At 35.9% G+C, this 23,469-nt stretch overlaps 1 protein-coding gene and 1 long non-coding RNA gene across 17 annotated transcripts in view; one reads left to right on the top strand and one right to left on the bottom strand.

Moving 5' to 3' along the window:
- LOC120358944 overlaps positions 1 to 23,469 on the top strand; it is a 161,194-nt gene that overhangs the window by 46,393 nt on the left and 91,332 nt on the right. The gene's annotated exons all lie outside the window — the stretch shown is intronic.
- The window catches only part of LOC105194631 (forkhead box protein P1), a 322,192-nt gene that overhangs the window by 271,226 nt on the left and 27,497 nt on the right, over positions 1 to 23,469 (bottom strand). Inside the window, exon 1 of one of the 16 annotated variants that reach the window (XM_039454864.1) lies at positions 2,138 to 3,648. The exons of the other annotated variants lie outside the window; for them this stretch is intronic. The gene's annotated coding sequence lies outside the window, so the exon portion shown is untranslated. Of the gene's footprint in view, positions 1 to 2,137; positions 3,649 to 23,469 lie in introns of those variants that run through there. 16 annotated transcript variants of the gene reach the window in all.

Raw genomic sequence — 23,469 nt, 5'->3', positions numbered from 1 at the left:
AAACGGTCGACAACGTCCATCGAACTCCAATTGATTAAACTGTCATACGCCATGCACGTGCGTACGCGCATATTCCACGTGTTGCTGCACTTTAGATTCCATAAACGGCGCGAGAACACGAAATGGAATATGCCCGTTTCAGCATATACCGTTAAAAGCATCGTAGTAAATAACCGTTAAAATAATCATTCAATCGACATAATTATTTTAGTTGAAAACTAATACAATACGAATTATTTGTTTTTTCAGAACAATTTTTTGTCACAATTGTATTAAAATATAAATATGTAAATAAATGCGCCAATGTATTTGTAAAAAACTTTTAGTTATTTTAAATATCTAAATCTTCAGAGCAAGAACAAGTTTGAGAAACTTGGAAACAAAATTTTCAATTATAACGTCTCTAATAAATAAAAAAATAATTACAAGATTCAGCACAATGCAACCCGAGATACTTTTACGAGATAATCTGGGAACAATTAAAAAAAAAATTAAATTTGTATTAATTCGCTTGAGTTTCAACGAGAGTTTACGAGAGAGGCGAATTAGCACACTATCGACTTCTAGTCGCGAGATCTCGCAATTATTCTTAAGAAACAAATAGCCGTTCTGCATTAGTCAGATAGTCTTATCTGGGAATATAATATTTCTGCTCTATTCGACACTTTCTTCGCGCGCGCCGCGCTCCAATTTAGACGCGCGGCATGCAACGCGACACGGTAGAGCGGAGATTCGCGCGCACGGGCCGGGCGGTTCGAATTGGCAGACGGACAGGCGATGGTCAAAGGCTGCCCCTGGGCCGATAATTAATTGGCCGCTCTTAAATTTGGAATACCCGGAAAGGTGTTTGCAGAATCGACGATTTATGAGCGCAATGTAGTCATGATAATGAGTGGGTAATGGACGTGCCGAGCAGTTTTCTTAAAAGGCGCTCGCGCGAGCGAGCAATTAGAGAACGTACGCGTATATAGCGTCTCATAAATCTTAATAAAAGCCGCGAGTAACGATTGCTCACTCACACGGCTTGCCGCAAGAAGATAATGATTCACGCGAGTGGCCGCCAATATGCGCGGATAATTCCTCCGTTAGGTTACTCGCCACGTTAATAGCGATTTCCATTTTCTCGGCACGTCGTCGTCGCGCACGGGACAATCGCGCTGTCGAGGAAACATTATCACTTCTGATTTCCTCGTGTCATCGAGTAATCGAGTTCTCGCGCGGTAACGAAATTGCGGATGCCGCATTACGGCGTGCGTGCCACTGTATCGGAGCGAATTTCGGGCCAATTACATTCCATCGTGATGTACTTAACGCGAAAGAGCAAGGTCTGCCGACTCTGCAATCGCGGCCTCTGCATGTTTTATTGACATTTACACCGGAAGCAAATAGCACGTTTCGCTACAGTGGCTGGTTACACTGTGAACTGCTTTCACTGTGCACAGCTAGATAACTTATCAATTATCTCGCTCGCATAAGGCGACATTAAATTACATTGTAGCATTCGGTGCACACGCAAGAGGAATAATCGCGACACTGGCAATTATTTAAAGGAAAGAGCGCAGATAATAATAATTCGATAACATTTCGATATTTCTTCTTCAAGTATAATTAATCGAAAGTATTTTAAGCTCTAATACGACGCCTTAAATATATTTGCCAAGTGACGCTTTAGTCACGATTTAAATGACACGGTTTATAAAATTTTTTGCCAAAGCACGTCGTAGCAAAAGTGTCTTCGTGGCAACATAAACGTCAACAAAATCAATCAAAACATGCACATTGATCGTAACCTTTTAACATCGACTACATTAACAGGCTATTTGGCAACATGTACGCAATCGCTTTTTAACATCAACAATAGTTAGTATCCGGTCGACCGCCGACATACCGAATTTCCCAATTTGAATTTCGACGAGACACAAATCGACAATTTTTTCCTACGCAATATTTGCGCATATTTTCCTATTTAGGATTGGCGCGACATACGAGCGCGCGAGCAGTTAATAGTAATTACATTAGAGTTAATAAATACAATGTGCACTTTTGTTAGTGACGTCTAGAATTTTTCGAGCGCGCGGACGCTCGGATGGGGCGACCAATCATATCGAAATGATGATTTATGTAAAATTACACTTACCGATTTATCTGAAACGTGCGAAACGTGTGATTATTTTCTCTCGTAGAGCTCTCGCGGAAATGCGTATTCCAATCTCTCTTTCTCTCTCTCTCTTTCCTCCTCTGCAATCGCTCTTCCCGAACGCATCCGAACGACACAACACGTGTCACTGACGCACTAAATAATTATTACAAATTCATTTATTGCTCATTAGCAAATCCTTCTCTCTTCAACGTCACGTTACTGCACTTCGTTAGCATGTTGCGGCTATTGTCACTCAACAACTTACAATTAGTATTACAATAATATTGCAGTTTAAATGTTAATGTCTACTATTTTTTATTTTTGTATCGAAAAAATTCCGTTCAACGATCCAAAGTTTTTTTTTTCAAAAATCTATAAATTAAAAATTACGAATTCTTACGACAGTTTATAGTCTGTTTCAATGACTGATTATTTTACATTAGAACTTTATTTTGCGTTTCTTATTATGTAAAATCGCGTAAAAAAAATTAATAGAACAAAGAGAGTGCTACTAAATGCAATTGCACGAGCAAAATGCTAGTTAAATGCTAGGAACTAAACGATCAAGCAGGAAGCTCTTTAAATCACTAAAACCGTCTGCTTTAAACTGGTCTGCAATTACCGATGTAATTTACTGATATAAAGAGTCATCATAATTCACTTTTGACTGAAAAGTGACGTCATCGTAATTCACTTCGACTTAGATCAAGATTGTCATACTTTTAGGCGATATCCAATCGACCGTTTTCTCTTTATTTTATATCATGGATTTCACACACTATCACAAAGTTATTGTTGCACTGACATTCCTACAATCACGATCACAAAATGATTAATCAGGCAAACGAGGCTAATTCGCGCGCACGATCTAATTAACGATACGACAAATTAACCGTTTCGACACGTCGGTAGCACAAGCGTTTGACGTTTTTATCGCGGCACCAAAAATTCACGTGTGCAGCAAGTACGTTTTATCAACAAAAACACCATTCCTCTTTCTTCCTCTTTTTCCCCTCTCTCATCTTTCCTCTCTTTTTCTCGACACTGGCGAAAGCGACCGAAGAGTTTCCGTCGAGCCGTGCCGCGCCGAACGGTCCCGATCCAGCCTCCGTTTTTCTCGCTTCCGAATTTCGGCGGGTTTTCGAGCTGTCGTCGCCGCCACCGCCGCCACCGCCGCCACCGCCACCGCCGCGGTGGCCGCAGCTGCCGGGAAGGACCCGGGGAGGCGCAGGTACAATCGTCCGCCGGCTCCCCGCTCGAACCGCGGCGCGCGCGATTTAATAAGTCGAACACGCGGAGACGCGATGCGTTAGTCCGAGCTTCGTCGGAGCGGGCGCGCACAGAAAACGGAGCGCACAGCGACGGACGGAGCGAACGTACACGAGAGCCTGCTTGCCTGTCTGCCTGGCTGCCTGACTCCTGCCTCCTGCCTGCCTGCCTGCTTGCCTGCCTGCCTGCCTCGTTCGGCGGCGAACAGCCCGCGGCCCCCACGTTGTTTGTCTCGCGAGTGGCCTGTTTACATGTTGACTCTCTGTTTACGCGTTTTCCGTCCCCTCCCGAGCCGCGCTTGGTCCGCGGCTCCCACCCCCCTCTCGCAGCCTGGCACCGCGTAGTTCCCTCTCCTCTCTGCTCTATCACTCTCCTTCTTCGTCAGTGTCACTGACGCTCTCGTCCCTCTCTCTTTCTCTTTGTCTGTTCCCCTCCCTCGTCTCTGTCTGTTTGTCTCTCTCTCTTTCTGTCTTTCTTTTTGTCGCGACGCGAGTATTCGCGATGCCGAATAAAGCCCGTTTTACACTGACAAAGTTATCAATGTATCCGAAAGATGAATGTGTCATAATGACAAGTTGCACGGTCTTCATTTGAATCACTAATTTGATAATCTTCCGAGATATGTTTCCTCAGAGGAAAAGTACTGTGATGTTAGAAGAATTATGATATAATGCCTACTGCTTTTTATCGCAAAATGTTTTGAAATCTACGCAACGATAACATTTGATTCAGATCGATTGAAAGAGTGACTAATGAAATTCAGTTTTTTATTACAGGTTCTTTTTTACCACGAGAAACGACATTGTCTACAATTTTGTATCTAAAACTTTAAAGCAATCGCTTTTCTTATCTTGTGACGCACAATGTTGCAAAAAGTATTTTAATCCCCGTACTCAAAATATAACGTGATTATCTAAGATTTATTTTTGAAATTTCAAGTTGATAATGGAGCATAAAAATCGATTTATCAATTCTGACCGTTCAACCGTTTGTTGTTTATTTCACGAATATTGAAATGCATAAAATGTCAGTCAGTAGATGTGACCTACTTAGGCAAAACTAAACGTAGTTAACTTATCGAATAAAACAACTGCATTCACATATTTTATACTTCAAACTCGGCTGCAATTTGAGCCACACTCGGAGAGATTTTCTTTGCTGTCTACTTTCAATTATTTATTCATAATACCAAGAAAACGGGCAACCCAGAAATGTAACGGTGACATAGAAAATACTATGATACGATAATAAAAAGCTGTAGAAACGTAGAATGGTTATCGCGTGCTTTCTCGTATGCTTCCTCAAATATCTATTTGAATAAGTTTACTAAATTAAAATGTTATGTTCATTATATGTGCTCATTATCTTTGTAATTAAATGAAATGATATTTCGTAATGCACTTGAGATAATAATATTAATAAGACAATATTTCAAATTAAAATAAAATATAAATATGATGGACATACATATATGTATGTATGTATGTATGTATGTGTGTGCAAACGATATCAAAATACGATTCTTACAATGTTAAATAAATAAGAACGACAGGTAGATGAAGTCACAGTGCACACCTTTGCAGTAATTATGGCAATTAACAAGTAGTTACGTACGTCGACCTCGTAGTAGTTACGGATCGTGCGGGACAAACGAGTTCTGAATTCGCGCGACTTCTTTTTGAGATATACATACGCACGTAACAAGATGAGTAAATTGTCATACTATTACTTTTATAAAACGGAATATTATTCATAATTTAATGCAAAACAAAAATGCAAAAAATATGCTAACAAGTTTGAAAAATTGAAAGTAATCATGATGCTAATTTCATGCTTATTACAGTGTAGAAGACATTAAAATGTTTAACGCGACAATTCGTATAATATAATTAATAAAAGAATTAAAGCAATAAATATTATTTAATAATCTATATAAGTATGAGAAAATACCCATTTTCCCCAAAAAAATACATTTATTATTCTAATCCTAAACTTCTTAAACAAATCATAATTATAAGTTTATTGTTTATAAATTAAATGCGCGTATGACCATTATTAACATATTTAACAGGCTCAGATTATACATATTTATTTTTGTTTATTTTTACCATTTACAAAATTGAAATATTGTGGTTAAAGTTAGCATAAAATCAATTATTCAAATACGTCGATTAAATGCTAACTTGCTCAGCTGTCCGATTATACACGATTTTAATATTTCTTTGTGCAGTTATTATAAACAAAGTAATAATAATAATCCGATAATTAGTATAAAAATACGATACGGTTCAGTAGTCGATCTTAATTATCTAACATTTGTTTGTTAGTCAAGTCAATTTGCAATGTCTGACCAATAAAATATGCATGTTAGTCTCAGGAAATGCTTCTCACGTTCGCTTGACGATAGCTAAGTTTGCGTGACGAAAATTTCCTTCAAACTTATTGAGCGCGGCGTGAAGGCTGAAGCCGCACGAAGCGGCGCGTGCCGATGCGTGCGCCTACAATATACCATATTGTCAAGTTGACAACGTATGAAACACGTTGTTTACATCCGTAAGTCTAACGTGAGAGATATCTATGATATTAATAGATCGTCGTATTAGAGAGGCGTCCATCGCGCTCGCCGGCACTTATTGAGGTCGCAACATCGGTAGAAATTATGCGACATGCACTCATTAAACAGCGCGACGAAAGAATCATTTAACATGCGCGAAATGTCTGTGTCCTGATTGTTTACAGCCGTTTACGTAATACATTTGCGTGATTCTTATTGTCGCGATAAGATTCGGATTGCAGTTGTATGTGTGTATGACACGTTCCCTGATACCAATCAATACAAATATTTCAGTGTTTTTGATCGAGAAACGTAGGTACAATCAAAAAATCTCAATATCAAATGAATTTTGTTTGTCAAAAATTAAGCCTGCTCACTGTAAGTCATTATATGTACATTATTCCTGCTGGTTTTAGAAAGGTGCAATCAGTTATTTTACAATGTTTTGGCACCTTTGTTCGCTACACGCTAAATCAACTTTGAAAAATGCGATACAAATTTCCAATGACTAGTTGGGCAATCATAAATTCCAGTTTTTACGTAATTGAATATGCAAAGTTTTTTTTTTTTTTTTAAATCATACCCGGAAAAAACGAAAATCGTAGAACAAAAGGTTGACTGGTTAAGGTTCTCACGATGATTGTAATTAGAAATACATTAGATCATCATTCATTATCGAGACAAAATAAGCGATACAATATGAATATGCGGTGTAATAAAATTAATAGCTAACATCCCGAGGTCGTTAAATTGATCGTCATTAAATGGAGCGTAACTTTTCTATTTCAAACGATTATTTCAATTTCTACGATTTGCTCTGTTTAATTTGCTATAACAATAATTTCTTTTTCTAAATTTTTAATTATTATTTTTTTTATTTCACAAGCATATTATTTTACATATTTTATTCTTCGCAATATTTACTTTTTTATTTGTGTCACATATTATTCATCTACAAGTGATGGAATTAATGTCACATTTAAAATGATTTATAATCAGAATATATTAATTGATATTAGTCTTATACGATAATTGTAGAAAAATAGAGTGTTAGTCACAGCATCTCTCTGATACTTTTGCATAAGCTAGTAATATATAATTTATATAAATGTTATATTCATAAGCCTAGAAAAAAACTAACTTGCTGCTTTCAATTATTAAAATTCGCAGCGGACGCAGTTACGTGCTGAGAGAAAAGTGTTTGGTATTTGTGACTATAATTGCATAGTAAAATAATTATGGTTAGGAGCTCCATTTTTATTACTGTTATAATGTCGGTAATAATAATCTTATGTTTATAGCTTTATCAACTATGAAAAATTTTATTATAAATTACGATCCTTTTAGTAAAACATTAAAATAATAAAAATAAAACAAATATTTTTATATAATAAATGCAATTATAGTAAATACAACTATTTTTTAACATTTGCTCACTATTTACGTAATAATTAAAACAACTATAAATACGTAATTAACATTATAAGTATATAATTGGAAAATAATTATGAATTATCGTTAAATTATAATAATTGCAATCATATTTTTTTCTCAATGTCTACATCGTCCTCATCTGAGTTTGATCACAAACGGAAAACGGTCGATCGACGATGCTGATGAGGCGCGGAATTCATTGTAAAGCGGACTTTAACCTCCTCCCACGAATCGCCATGGTCCGCTGCCTTCGTCGGTCTCACTCGCTCACGTTTTCTGCGTTCGCCGAGTGTGACAGTGCCGTATGAATGCCCTGCCCTTCTCTCTTCGCATCTCGCTCCGCGACTTCTTAGTGTCAGCGTAGCGGTGATAGACTTGCGCGGATGACGCCTCCACGGTGGTTTTCGTCCCCGACTCTCGCAATACTTCAAACGATACTCGGAGAGAGCGCAGATTGATCTGACGCAATTATCATGATTCATACGATTGAGTGTGGCGCAATTTTTAATCGAAATTGACGATGTACTAAGTGCTCATCCAAATGATTTTTTATGACCAAGTGCAACAAATTGCGTTATCGCACTCATCTACGATCCACAGTTAAACTAAGACGCATCGAGCTTTCTTAACCGTTTTAGATATCTTTCGTATATTTATGATAAATGTTAATTAGTTGTCAAAGCAGCTGGTAACTGCCGAACACAAATCTAGACTCTGAATGAATGCAACTACATTAAAACGCTACCGCGTGTTCCGCGCAGATAAATGCATACAGATACTTTCTAACAGTTAACATTCCTTTTACTCGAACTCGAGAAGTAGTAATCGAACAAAGTTGCATCATCCGGGCGTGGTACCACAACCTGTCACTCACTATGTTATCCTAACGCCAAAATGATCATTTTCTGCCTGCGGAAACGACCTGAATATCATCTGGTAACGGCGGCTTCGTCTTGTACTCCAAACGGCGCGCCGGCATCGGAGTACCATGGCTGTTCGAACACGTGGATCGTGATGAATCTCTACGCACGGACTGTACACATTTGCCTTGCCCTCGCCGTCACTTTTTGCCCCACCATCAACGGGATGTCTCATCCACGGCGGCGAGAAGTCGCTTGATGCCTCTGCCTACATGGTTTATTTACTTGATCTCGCGTTAACGCACATTTTCCTCGACGCTTCGCGGAAACGTCGCGTCGCGATGCCGCCCCGCGAAATGTGTGACGACGGTGTGTGTCTGTACAAAGATTTGCATCGTCCGTAAAAGCATTTGTCCGGATTTTTTCTGTTCGTGGAAACCTTTTAACGGCGCACGAGTTCGTCGTTGCGTGTGTGCGATACGCACGCATGCACGCGCGCGGGAGAAATTTTGCTGATCAAAATTTTATTTTCCTTTATTCGACGCTACGTTTACACTGTACACACCTGCGTATGAGTTTATTACGATGGCAACGTACGACTGTATCCGTACGCGATACTCGACGTTTGAAGCGATGAAAGAAGCGCCTTGTGATTAACGTCAGGTAGGATGAATATTCCCACAGTTGTATTACAGCAGTTTTGATGTTGACTATCCGTAAATGTAAATTGCTACTGGGAGCATATAAGAGAACGGAAAATTATGAGAGCACAAAGCTACTTAATGATAAGCCGTTAATGTTTAAACCGTGTGTAAATGTTTAAAGAGTTTTCAAATTTGCACCAAATTAAAAAGTGTGACGTTAATCGGAGCGTTGGCTTGCCTGGCAACCGGGCTAACCAATTATATAAAAATTCTGATAAGCGCAAATCAACGTCAATTAATTAAAGAATATATAATAAATCACAGTTGTTTATTCAAAAAATTCACCAATAATGAAGCAACCGCCTCGATATTTTAATATCAATAAAAAAAAATTATGTTAAGTAACAGAGATATTGTAAGAGAGACTCACAGAAGTCAACCCTCCCGATTCCCTTTGACTTTGCGCGGCGGAGGATCTTTTGCAAGGTTATCGTGGGAGACACGCGTTAAGTTGCTAATGACCGATATCCACGCGATAATGATAATCTCTCGTGTATCGGCGCGCGGAATTACGTGTGCCCAAATTAACCCGATTGACATGGTTACCGCATCGCGACGAGATATTTATCTTGCCAGCCGGCGCGAAGCCCCGCCGCCTCGTAACGAAACCTACAACAGCGCCGATCGATTCAGCCATTTATCAATTAATCTTATTGACGCGGCCGCGCCGGTGTGTCCGTAACGAATTCCCGCTTTAATCACGTACAGCGGGCTATACTTTCGTAACGGCGGGCCTCCTGCTCAACGTCTGCTCCGCTAATAGCGAGTTAATTGCATCAGGTACGGGGGAATCCCCTTTTCCGTCACTTCTCGCTCGCCAACGCCGCTAAGGAAAAGTACGGGTCGTTATCCTTGGAAAAGAATTACGCGATGATACACGTGGGAACTCACTGTCGCACACCACGTGTTAATTTCGTTTCTAAACCGCCGTCCATTGTAATATATTACGTATCGTGACACTCGAAGAGGAATTACAGTATCCCCCTCCCCGCTTTCTCTCTCACTCTCAATAATTGCGATTTCTCTAGAAAAGCATATGATTTGATATTATCACTTTCTCATGATCTTATTATTCTCATACTGCAGCCTTATACAATTAATATTTTAATTAATATAGAATATAATTAATTTATTGACGTGTCGAGTGTAATTAGGTAATAGAGGAAGCAGTTACTGATCGCGCATTGCTCTAAACTTTTTCGTATCGCGAGTATTTGTTGTGTTATTATCTCAATCAAATACATGTGTACGGATTTCACAAGTGTATAATTTAATAATTAGTAAATAGCGCATCTTTTTTACACGGAATTGCGCCTCTTACTTATATAACGGTGTATTACTTTGGAACCGTCACTTTGCGATGAAATGAGACGCGATAAGATGTAATTGGATGACAAATATCGTTACACGCATTCGTAATATAATTTTATTATTCAAATGAAATGCACTAGCAATTTTATGCGTTAGCAAATAATGAAAAATAAAAAGATACATGAATTTTTATTATATAATTTATATAATACTAGGAAAATTATTAGAGAATACGATTTAAATTTTTGCTTGATAAATAACATTAATGTAAAAAAAAATACATTTTTTAAATATTTTAAATCGGACAAGGTATTTCTTATAGATGTTTAGATGCTAAAAATGATTTTGTAAAATAATTTTCACCAGCACATCAAGTATTCAAAATAATTAAGCTTTACTATGCAAAAAATGACTTTTTTGCAATGTTTGAACATTTTTTGTAATAAATGTCAATATCTTAAAATTCTGATCAGAAGTCATGAATGTATTGTTCATCATCTATAAAATGCTTTTTTTTTTTATTTCGGTATCTTACCTTTTAGCCATAATATGAAGAATTTACGTACATAGTTTTGCTGATATAGCAAATGTTTCGTTTATGATAATGAAGTCACATATACTTATAATATTCGCAGTTTAAAGTTATTGATACACATATACAGTGTAATTTACCTGATAGATTACACTAAATGTACCTAGAGTGTCTCATTTTAATTGCCTACTTTGAATTATTCCAAACAAATGCATTTTCGAAAAAAAATGTCTCAGACCAAAGTTATATGATCTTCAAAGGAGGACAAATAATGATAAAATCATTCCCTTCCCACTTCCCACCGTTTGATGACTGAGCCGTGCGTGTGACGCTATCTCAAAAGTAGTTCCCAGCTTTAATCTTTCATAGCATATAGCTAGAGATAAGATATCAAAATAAAAAAATTGCATTTTATGGGATGTAGAATACATTGAGGACATCCGATCCGGATTTTCAGATACCTTTAACCTTTTCCTCGAAAAAAATTTCAAATATTGTAAAAAAAAACATTTTTTACATATTAAATCTCAATTATTTTGGAAACCTGATATGGTGATAAAATTTTGTTTTTGACATTGTTTTCAGCAGCCAAAAATCTATAAGAAACGCCTTGTCTGATTTAAAATAACTTTTGGCTGTAAACTAGTGTAACTCATCAAATTAGTGGATGTCACGAAACATATGAAAACCATTAACGTTCATCGAGAAAATTTTTAATCTCGCTGCGCTCCCTCGATCCACCACCAGAGGGTTTAACAACCGGTAGGAAGTCTTTCGACCGGGCAGGTACGCAATGTCCGGTATGCGAGGGTGTTTTCGGAGTCTCGACGAGTTTTCGAGGTCCGGATTACCTTATCTACGGAGTCTCACTCGCTCGCGCCAATTCCGAAACGAAATCCATGGTGATCCATATACCGAGGCGTTTACGCGGCGATTTAACCCGGAGAGGACGGTCCTTCCGCGGGCCGCAGCTAAGTCCGAAGGGCGGTTATTATGCGATATACGGACTATCGGGGCGCGCATCCGCCACCCTCCTTCACGCTTTCACGAGAGTGATTCGACGGTGGCTATACCGAAACCTGTCGCGCATTGTAATCCACGGGATTCGCAAGTTGTCAACTTGTTATCGGCAGTACAAGGGATCTTTTCTTATAGAAAGCATATTAGAGTAGATCATTTTTATCTTTTTAATAAAAATCAAAAAGTATCTGCTACTTATTATGCAGATACTTGTTGTATTAGATTAAAAAGAGTGAATGAAAGACATTGGAAACTTGCGTTTTTTTTTTCAAGAATTAACAAAATAAAAAATTAGAGAAGATACTTTAGATTTACGCAAATTATTACAACAGATGCTTAAGCAAAATTCATATAATTTTAAATTATTTTTATCTATATTATCTGCAATAACCCACTAATTATTATTGTATTTTCTTTGATTCTTCAACAAATAAACCTTTATTATGTAAACTTGTGTTACACGAATTGCTCAAAAATAAATATTTAAAACGTAGCGTTATATTAAAAATAAATATTTTTAACACAGAATATTGTTTTATTATACAAGAAAACATGTTTGACATTAAGCTCAATAAAAAAAAAATTCATCACACTTTATCACGTTGTACAAGCAGTACTCAAACTATTTTTATAAGTTAGGCTATCGAGATGCTTAAATCATCTTTACACGATTCTATCGCGATTGTGTGATGAAAAACTTTAAAACACCGACGAGAAGTCGTTGGACGAACGGAAGGAAAAAGTCGGAACAAGAGAGAAAGGGTTATTATGCGGGGGTTCAGCGGGGCCCACGCGGTCCGATTGATTGATCGACGCACCCCCGCGCAAAGTCAGATACCAAAAGCCCGAACTTTTCCCATTACCGTCAATATGCAGCCTAGACATTGGTTTAACGTTCCGGGCGTCGGGGCATCGGTGCCGCAGTAAAAGGGAACCGGTTAAATCGCGTCGACGACCTTTATTGCCGTCTTAAAGCAGTTAAGTTAATCCGCGCCGTAGCGAGAACTACAGAGAGAGAAGCGGGGGTGCCGCACCCGTGCGAATCGAATCGCCTTTTGGTGTATCTCGCCTCCGAGACAAAAACATTAACATAAATCACGGGACGGAGGAGCAAGAGAAGGTAGAAGGAGAAATGAAAGAGAAAGAGAGAGAGAGAAAGAAGCAAGGAACGAAAGAGAGGGACCGGCAATCCGGATCGGGCGTTTATTCGATTCACTTTGTGCACCCCCTCGCGGCACCCCTTTAACGACACCGATGAATTTCGTTCGTTGCCTTGGCAATTAGTGCCGCGAAAACTTACGGGTGATTCGTTTTCGGGAGAAGAAATGCAGGACGCGAAAGCGTGGGACTATACACACATGAGTGTTGACCTCATTGAGGGTAGAAGGATAGGAAAGCTTTTCGCAAACTTTGCAACGTAATTTTGAAGCATTAAACGTTCATCATCAATTTCCAGTCTATAGTATGTTGTATACAGCAAAATTGCAAAATTTAAGCAAAAAGACTATTGTTAATACACATGGAAAAAACAATTTTGTTGCACTATCTAAAAATTTAGCTGGATACATTATTTGACGGTCTAAAATTAAAAAAAAAATTGATAATTTAATAACGATGTCGCTAACGAGCATTTATTATCTCCTTTCTACAAAAACTATAAAAAATTTGTTGTGAAAAATAAATTTTATTATTTTTCAAAAAAATAACAAAATAATTCTCTAAAAATAAAAGAAGCTATTGTGAACAATAACAATCTGGAAATGGAAGTCTGTTGGAAAAAATTTTTTCCAATTTCTTGAAAAGAATCTACAATTCTTTCTTAGCTTTCTCTTCCTTTTTTATAAATATCATCTTTATTGTCTTTTTAAAAACTTTATGCGGCAAAATAGCACCGCACAGAATGAGTAATTTTCTAGGAATCAGAGACTTAGAGAGCGAAGAAAAAAAAACATATATTCGCGCTGAAAGATATCGGTACAGGGTAAGTTTTCAGTCGCGTGAGAGAATGCGTGTACACGCGTGAGTATGTGCAAAGGGGTGGAAAAGAAAAAAGGTGCCACTTAGTCCCACCCTCGCGGCCGTTTCCGATAAACGCACCTCGCGTTGCACGAGTGCCAACCCTCGACCTCAACTCTTTTGCTTTTAGCGAGAATTCGATGAATTGCCAGCCGCTACGGGCAATAAATAATGCATTTTGTGTTTGCCCCCGGTAAAAGGGTCCACCCTCAACAGACTCCTCCCCCCAACGTCCGCGCGCGGCGCGAACCTAAATTTTAGATCGACTTCAACTGAAGGCGGCCGAGAGTGTGTTCCGAAGGTACGATCGAGAATTGATGCGATTCGACGGACTGGTATTTGCTATCGAATGACTCATTTGTTGCTTTCTTTATGATATCAATGCCGTAAACTTCTAGATTCTGTGCAAAAGGTTCGCGATTGGTTCATTCTTATGTGACAATGTATTACCTCGTCGACGATTACCGCGATATTAAATGCTCCTTTTTTTAACATAAAGAAAATTTTATTCTTACATACAGGAATTTAATAAACTCTTGAATATATATATATAAATAAATTTTCATTATGCGATCATTTATTTGAATTATGAATCGCTGCTGATATCATATAGCAAATACAGCGTAATTTAATGCGCGCTATGATAAGCATTCTCACGGAATGCTAATACCTCATACTCGATATTAATGGGCTTGCATTCATCATTTGCGATTCTAATACTTCCATTTGTAAAATAACGTAAGGAATTCATAGAAAATACCGGTGGATACGAACTCTCGAGGATCGATGCTCTACGGCTAACAAACGATCGTTGAAGGTAACGAAACAATATAACAAAGAATAAAGGAAAACCTTCAAACTCAGATCGCTTTGAGATAAATTTCTGGACAATGCCGACATTACGTAGGCTGGTGGACTTGTTACGGGTAACGGAAAACGGGCAGCGAAATAGCGCGCGCGGGAAGGAAACTGCGGGGTATAATGGTACCGCACAACATTATAAGGTATGCATTGTCTGTAATTTAGCGGGGCAGATCTGTGTTGCCAATTACGGACAACTATTATATAGACGGCTGCCCGTACACGGGAGAACCAGCGTTCTGTAAGGCGATCAGACTTATTGGCTCTGAATTCGTTCGGCCACAAGAACGAATAATCGTTATTCTCTTGTTGGCTTTCTCGAATAAATTCGAAGCAAACTGCCAACGACAGTGCATGCTTTGGTACGCTCTGACTCTTATCCAAAATATCTACATTGTCTTAATAATTATAATAATAATATAATAAAGTTTATAAACTACACGTTACATAAACTTTATTATATAAATCATAATTCATCCGTCACACGATTTTTATATTTAACAATTTCTAATTTATTGCAATCACTCTATCTCTGCCATCGTGCATTATTAACTTAATACCGGCGTTATAAATTCAGGTACAAATATATAACGTGTCCATGAATAAAGATGATGAAAGTAGGAGATTGTAAATTCGCGATGGATTTTTAATTTATTCTCAATCCTTATCTATCTCTCAACGCCGAGGCAAAATAACGGCGGCAGAACAGAATTGGCAACTTATCACGGTAATAATTAATGCGCAAGACTGAACTTTCGAAACTTCTTTTACTTAACACAAACACAAAATTGCTGATTTAATAGATTATTAATCGACAATCTCCGCTACCTGCGATGTGGTTGCTGGACCGGATTCTTAAACCGAGATTTTCCGACGTAAATATAGAAAATCCGATATCGAATAAAGTGAGCAATCGCACAGTTTTAAATTGATGAAAGAAACGTGTGCCATTTAAGTGCCATTAATTGTAATCAATCAGGAATGTATGTCCGAAATTATATCTTTCTTTAAAAGGAGAGAGTAAGACGTATTTATAATCATTATAGAAATCTCGTATTAAAAACGAATCAGACGACACTCTGAGAATAAAATTTAATATCTTAAGACACGAACGGTTTAAAAGCCACATTATGATTAGAGACCAACCAAGAGTGTATTCGAACGATTGTTAAAAACAGAGCATTAATTTCCAACGTAAAATCTCACATCTTTAAATTATTGTTCAAATATTGCAAAACACTTCACAATATTATATACGTGATGAGATAGTAACTAAATCTCATATCAAATGTCTTGTTTCAAATCGAATTATCAATAATTATATAACATTTATCTGTATTTTTAACGCGACGTATGTAAATATATATAAAATATTTAGAGGAGAGTTGCTTAATACTGATTATTTAAATCGTATTTCATGTATTTTTTCATTTTACTGAATATAAACGACATCTAACGATAAAAATATATAATAAATAAATGAGATATGTAAAAAAATTTCTCGAAATTACATCTTAAATTGATACAAACATTCAAAAAGTTTAGTACGATATAATATAATTTTTTATTTATGTAGACGATAATAATCTAATAATGCAGTTTTATTCTGTATCGTTATATTTTTATAAAAGTTGATTTACAGAGCATTTTAAATTTATTTAATGTATACATATTACAATTATTATAAAATTAAATCAAAATTATATTTTTATAAAATGTATCACATTCTCTAAATTATACTAATTTATGTAGTACGTAGTCATTTCATAACTAAATAATTATTTGTGTAACCATGAAATGATAAATATATCTAAATGATAAATATATGCCTTATGTGATTATGACACTTAGGTGTGGTAGTCAACATATTACATAAAGTTAAGTTCTCAAATCGTATCATTAAGCATTCTTATTATACGCTTATATCATTATATAAAGACTTTTTTTTGTATTTGTTACCAATATGTATACAACTTTACAATCATGTTTTTTATTATATTTATGTAAAAATTTATTATTAAAGAAGATACACTTCTAAAAATATATACGAATTAGCAGACCGGCTGCTTAAGTGTTTTTATGCATTATATTATGTAAAGACTTATAATAGATTAATTTCTTTTCTTGTTCTTCAAAAGATTTAATAAATAACAGCAGGTGCTTTAAATATCAAGTTTGAATTTTTAATTGCACTTACGTGCAATTTGATAATAATTGAAAAATATAAAATACAAAATATCGTAAGTAATTTATAACTTGTATGATATAATTTTTTTACATATCTATCACTTTAATAAAAAATGCAAATATTATTCATCAATACAACGCGCAATGAAAAAGGATTAAGTGAAAACTACGTATAAACAAATATATGTATAAATTATAATATTATCTAGAATAATTAATATTTAAAAGAATAATTATTACTTGCACAAACGTAAAATAATTTATTTCTGCAATAAAATAACATAAAATAACATAAAAAATACCATTGTACTCTGTTCATCAGGTCAATGTCTTCCAGTCATTCTTTATGTGTCAAAATAAATGCCGGCCATCTACTTTCAGATCCGTTCATTGCACAACGCGGCACTCGCGAAAACACAGTTAATTACAATCGCGCGTACTAATCACGAGAATAAGATAATCGCAAGGCACTTTGCACGATACTTCCAACATACGTTAATCGACGTTAATCGAAACACAACGAGCATTTACTATTGCACATTGCGGAGGTATTCGAAACGATCGTGAAAATAACGCGAGAAGAATACGTAGATCTATAATTTGCTCAATACTCACGAATTTCGCAAGCTAGCGCAACGAACAAAATCTCAAACGGTGAAAGGTTTTATATAAATGATAGTTGGAATTTAATTACGCAATTGATAACTATTAAAATACGCAATGACGATTATTATTACTTATTTTCAATTATTAATTAGACGTATCGTAATCTTGCACTATTCAAAGTCGACCTATTTGATACACGCGACATTTCGTTTATGACTAAAAAATATAAAAATAACATTGACATTATAATTAATAAAGTTGCAAAATACATCTCAAACGTATGAATTCAATGAAATTTAAACAATATGTTTTTTTCAATTATATTTGAATTACTCGCGAATCGGCAATCTGTGTATCGTGTCGCGCTCCCGAAAGTGACGAGCAAATTAGATTAACAAAAAATTCAAAACGTGTCAAATACTTCCGAAAGCAATAAAAAAAAGTTATTATATAAATATCGTAATAAAGCAATTTGTAATTCATTTTTCTGTTCGATGCTTAATAAACTACATGAAGTACTTCAATAAACAGTCAGTATAGTTGTTAATCTAACTGGAATTGATTAGCAGCGCATGCTAATTACTTGTAAAAAGAAACAATACATTCGATATCTTCTGAAACTTGTCGTGACCATGTTTCAAGAGGTAATGTATGCCGTTACTTGTTAGTTTGAATCTCATCACGTAAATGATAATATGGCGCAAAGCGGCCTTGCGTATCGCAACGCCAAGGCCATGCGCCAACAAACTCGTTGATGTCTCAACATGTTTAATATATTATGAAATAAAATTACATCGAATATACTATAATATTCTTTGTATTTTGATAAATAAGCAATCATTGCACATCTCGCGATTTGGTTTGTGAAATAATTAGCATCGTTTGTGACTAACTTTCGTTCCAGAGAACGTTTGCGAAAATGGAAATATTATTCGATTTTGACTGATACATAAAAATAAATATTAATAGTAGATTATTTAATCATTTTTTGAAAAATTATTTTTTTAACAATAATTCAAATGTTTAATTATGTATATAATTATTCAATTTTTGAAAAAATATTAAATTTATTATTTCAAGAATTTTGAGAAGAAATTTTTCTTTGTATTGTTTGAAAAATAAATTTACAGGTTTGAAAATTTATTGAACTTTAAATCGGATTTTGTAAATAAAATTTATCCTCTTTTTAAGAATACAAAAATTACGAAATTTAAAATTATTAATATTAATACATCTACTGGTTTTTCTCGAAAATCACAAGAAAGAAATTTCAAGCATCAAGTAAAATTTTATCTCAATATTTCAATTGAATTTCATGTATGCCACGTAACGAATATCAAATTGAGTCTCAAGATCCATCCATTAAAGATTTCAAGATGTATCTATTAAACCGTATCATATCTCAAGATTGGTTTCAGTTAAATTCTTCAGCAGAAACGCAATTCTAAATAACAAGCGTAAGACGCGTCACAATACGGGTAAGTATGGCAAATAAATGTTTGTAATGAAAACTGAAAATATCGTTTCAATAATAAGCTATTGTACCTGGAGTCGGATCGCGAAGGACGAATGTTTATCGCAACGTGGATGGTAACATCGAGTAACAGTTGCTCTTACCTGAAACAAACAGAAAAGGTATACTTCGTTTAGCCAAACATCCCAGAAAATAAGAAATACTCATATTTTCAGTACATGAAGATAGCAAAAAACCGCGAACAATGGTCGCCTCGGTAAAAACAGCTTCCACGCTATTAATTACTTTCTCCGCGTATCATGCCGTAAAGCACGGGAGTTTTGTTAGTATCGAGGGGTTTATATTTTCCATATTTCAAGAGGTTCATTAATCATGCGTAATCAATGGTAACCGATCGATTAAGGTACCCCCCGCACTTTTCCACGAGCGCCGAGATAAGAGCGGGATGACGAAGAAAGGAAGGAAACTTTCTTATTAACACGATCAATCAAATCGCCTCGAATTTAAAGCATTTTTCACGATTTTCCGCGTTTCTGAGCAGCTCGCTGAAAAAATTTCCCTCGATGGGAGGCCAACGGCCGGTTTCAGAGGGTGAGGAGAGGGCAAGTTCTGCCAATCGATGCGGAATTAAGAAGCGACGCTTACTTCTTGGACGGCTAATTACGAAAGTGCGATCACCCGCCGGAAATGATCGCTGCAAACCACTTCGTCTTCGTCCCATTCTTATGAAAGAAAAAAAATTTTGTTTGTAGTTTCTGGATCTGTTGCGTGCCAAACGAGAGCAAAACAGAGAAAGAGAACAACAATAATTCTAAGTCTTATCGACTTTGTATCTAAATGTAATGTAGTGATTGTATAAGTGTTTCAAAATTTCAATAGAAGAAACGCAAAATTTAATATTGTATAATATTAATTTATTACTTATTATTATTAAATTAAATAATTAATTAGATAATGAAAAGAAATTAGATATCTTCTTTTATTATTTCTTTTATTTTAAAAACTTATACAGTTAATTCGCATTTAATTCGTATTTAGTTTTCCATAATTTTCTTTATTGAAATCGCATTGGGAGGTCGCGAGTTTGTCGGTCTAATTGTTTCGGAAATATCGGGGCATGAAAGAAAAGAAAGAAGTTTTCAACTCGTAAAAGTCTGGGAAACGAGCACGAGCCACTTATTTTCTTTGTTTACCGCGTTCTCCACGCCGCCCTGTACGTTTTATTACGTTTTGCATTATATTCGCCTACAACGTCCTAAATGTCGTCGAATTGCTTTTTTTAATTAACTTTGAAATTTTAACGTGGCGATGTATTACGAAGAAGGAGCTTGCGCTCGATATAACCGACCGCCCTCGTTTTTTTATGAAGTGGCGTTTTTTTTATCGCAGCGACAGTACATAACACCATGAAAATTACTCAATAAACTTAATTTAAGGTTCTGAGGTGATGCCTCTATAATATGATATACTAATCATATTTCGCCCAACCCTTGTCAACTGCCTTCATTTGCAGATGGCTTTATTAAAAGTGCTATTATTTTCATTTTCTAATTAATATGAACTACAAATGTTGATTATGTAAAATATATTAGAAATTCTTGCATTAAAATCTGAAATATTTATATATAATATTTCAAATACATTTTCATGTATATATAGAGATAGATTACTTTAAAAGTATATTGGGACTGTATTAAAGAATAATCTTGAAAGTAGATAAAAGGGATAATGCATAAAAGAGAGATAAATTTATGCGTTTATTCGCGAGGAACTGATTTCATACAGAGCGGAAAATAAAAATTCCGAACCGCATATAACGTTGCGTGTTTATTAAAATGTCTCTTGCCAGTCGATGAGAATGCAATGTAGCCTCTCAATATTTCACGTACGGAAGCATCAAACCATATCAGATTATCCCGAGTAATAAAAATACCTGATTCGTAGAGACAGTAATGAGTGATCAAATATTACATGTAATATTTCCGTAACACGCCGTCGCATATTCTGACACAGCTTCGTTAAATATCATATCCCAAATGAGAGCGCGACAATGTCTGGCGAGATTTCTAAAGCGCGTCTACCCCCCGGTGACTGAGTTTAATATTTAACACCTGTGACGGTTAGTCGCGGTAGTCAGTGGTTCGCATACTCATAGACAATCACAGACGGCGATGATTATATAATAATGTCTTTACAAAGTAATCGCGTCATTTGGACAAACCCCAGTTTAATGATTATTTTCCTCAGTGAGACGAAAAACAGTTAAACCGTTTTTAGAACGCGGACTAAATGTTTGCGATATTCTTTTTTTTTAATATTTTTTTTTACACGCGAATTTTAATAGAATTCTGAAGACAGAAATCGCAAACAATGGTAGGTCATTTATCTTAAGGAAGGATTAAATTAAATTATATTTGAACTGTGTGCGTCTTGATTTTCTCATTTGTCGCATCCATCAATATTTTGCGAGAACAGTGCGATAGATTTCAAATAACTATTTTATTCCATCGAGCGGTAAATTAATTTTACATTGAATTAATTATCGTGCATATGCAAAGACATCAGAAAAATAAATGAAAAGGTGAGACGTGCACGATAATATTGACGAATCTTTAACGTCACGCGACAAATAAACGAATAACGTGTATTTTTCTCTTAAAAATTTCTTAAAAATTTAGGAAAATTATCTCGAGAGTAGAAAAAAAAACGAATGAAACGTGCAGAAACCTTCCGTTTATATTCCTATATTCCATTGGTTACATTCACTTTCTCTCGAATAAAATTGGAATCTCCTAAACTCTACAATATGAAAGCAGGAAGAGGAACTTGGAGGATCGAACCGTAAGGTCGAGGAACTCTTTACTGTGCCTGCTCGCCTGTTCGTGGCGCCTGCCGACTCGCTTCTCTCGGTTCGTTCCAACGGGATAGCAGGTAAGGAAGCATGGGAATAATTTCCAATGTCTCTTCCTTCCGCACACCGCGGCGCGGCAGTCCGGTATATCTCGTTGCCGTTTTTCACAATCCCACGCACGAACGCCCGATAAATTCGCCCAATCGATTGCTCGCAGGTTTACACCTTGTCGCAAGATAATCCGGTGAGTAGCGAGGCAACCGGTGATAAATTTGAATTGAACGGCTCCTTACGAGGTCTGACACCCTGTTGCCGACATCATCGTAACTCGTTCGCTCCGGGAAGCAATAAAACTCGCAAACGCTCGTCGCGGTTGCGTACAACGTTTACCGTCGTGAAACAATGATATTATCGGACGCAATATGCCGAGAATATAAATTGCAGCGTCGCGCTCTAGTACTGGTCTTAATAATTCATTGGCTGGATTAACGATAAAGCTCGAACGGAGAACCTCTGTGTCGCAATGCTCGCCGTTTTAATTATTCCGTACATAATTATTCCGAGATAAGCGAACGAGATCGGATGAACGAGTTCTGGGATCTTGAGACGATGCGATTTTGTCGTGCGAAATGTGACATGTGAATAACTGAGCAACAAGCTTTTCTTTTAAAGTGTCCCACTCTCTCGTTGACATGCGGGCGCTGTAAAATGTTCCCGGCATTTATGGCGTATCAAATTTTCAAATGCATTATAAATAAACGATAATTCTTATTCGTTTGTTTTTTCACGGCGTTTTAGCACGCGGCGAAAATCATCGAACGTTTGCGCAATTTTATCGCACACGTTTCGCGTTTTCAATCATTTGCATAACGCATTCTTTCGTGCCATTTTATGAGAAAACACGGCAATCACGAAAACAATTAACACCGTGCGGAATTTACAGCAATTTGCAGAGCGAAATGCTGCCTACCGCGTCGGAGAATAATTGATAATCGAATTATCAAAATAAGGAGAATCGCGTTGGAAATATTTCATAATTATGCGTAATATAAAATTAGTAAACTATTCGAAAGCGCTTCGTATTCATTGCGCTGATAATAAAATACCATTGATATTTTCTTAGAAATGGTAATTTAAAAACAAAAAATTATTTACGATTAATTTCAAAAACAGAAACTAATTTAAAAACAGAATTATTTGGATGCGAGCTGATATGTTACAATTATTATAATCATTTTCACGATTTTTTGCTTTGAAGTATTATATAAAAATTTCTTTTTTTTTATTTAAAGTAATTGGTGAAATATATTAATAACACTATTTTATAAGGTTTTATACAAGAACATATGAAGACTATTTCTAAAATAATTTTTGATGCTGAACCCGAATCTGCTATCAAAATATTTCCATTAAGTTTTTGAGATAAGAAGAAACGTTTTTTCAATACATAGCAAAGTTTTATTAAAATTAGAATTAGAAGTTATGCGTTTAATTCGTGTTTTTATATGAAAACGTAGTGTAAATATGCAAATTTCTATGAAACCCTTCTTTAATGTATTGTTCACAAATGTTGTAGAAACAGTTTAGATTAGTCTTACACAATCTTTTCGATATCTTTATAATATAAACTAATTGTAAAACAAGTTCATG

The sequence above is a fragment of the Solenopsis invicta genome, chromosome 11, assembly GCF_016802725.1.
Source record: "Solenopsis invicta isolate M01_SB chromosome 11, UNIL_Sinv_3.0, whole genome shotgun sequence".
NCBI classification, from domain to species: domain Eukaryota; kingdom Metazoa; phylum Arthropoda; class Insecta; order Hymenoptera; family Formicidae; genus Solenopsis; species Solenopsis invicta.
Note: the sequence above shows the minus strand (reverse complement) of the source record. Positions and strands in the feature narration are given on the sequence as shown.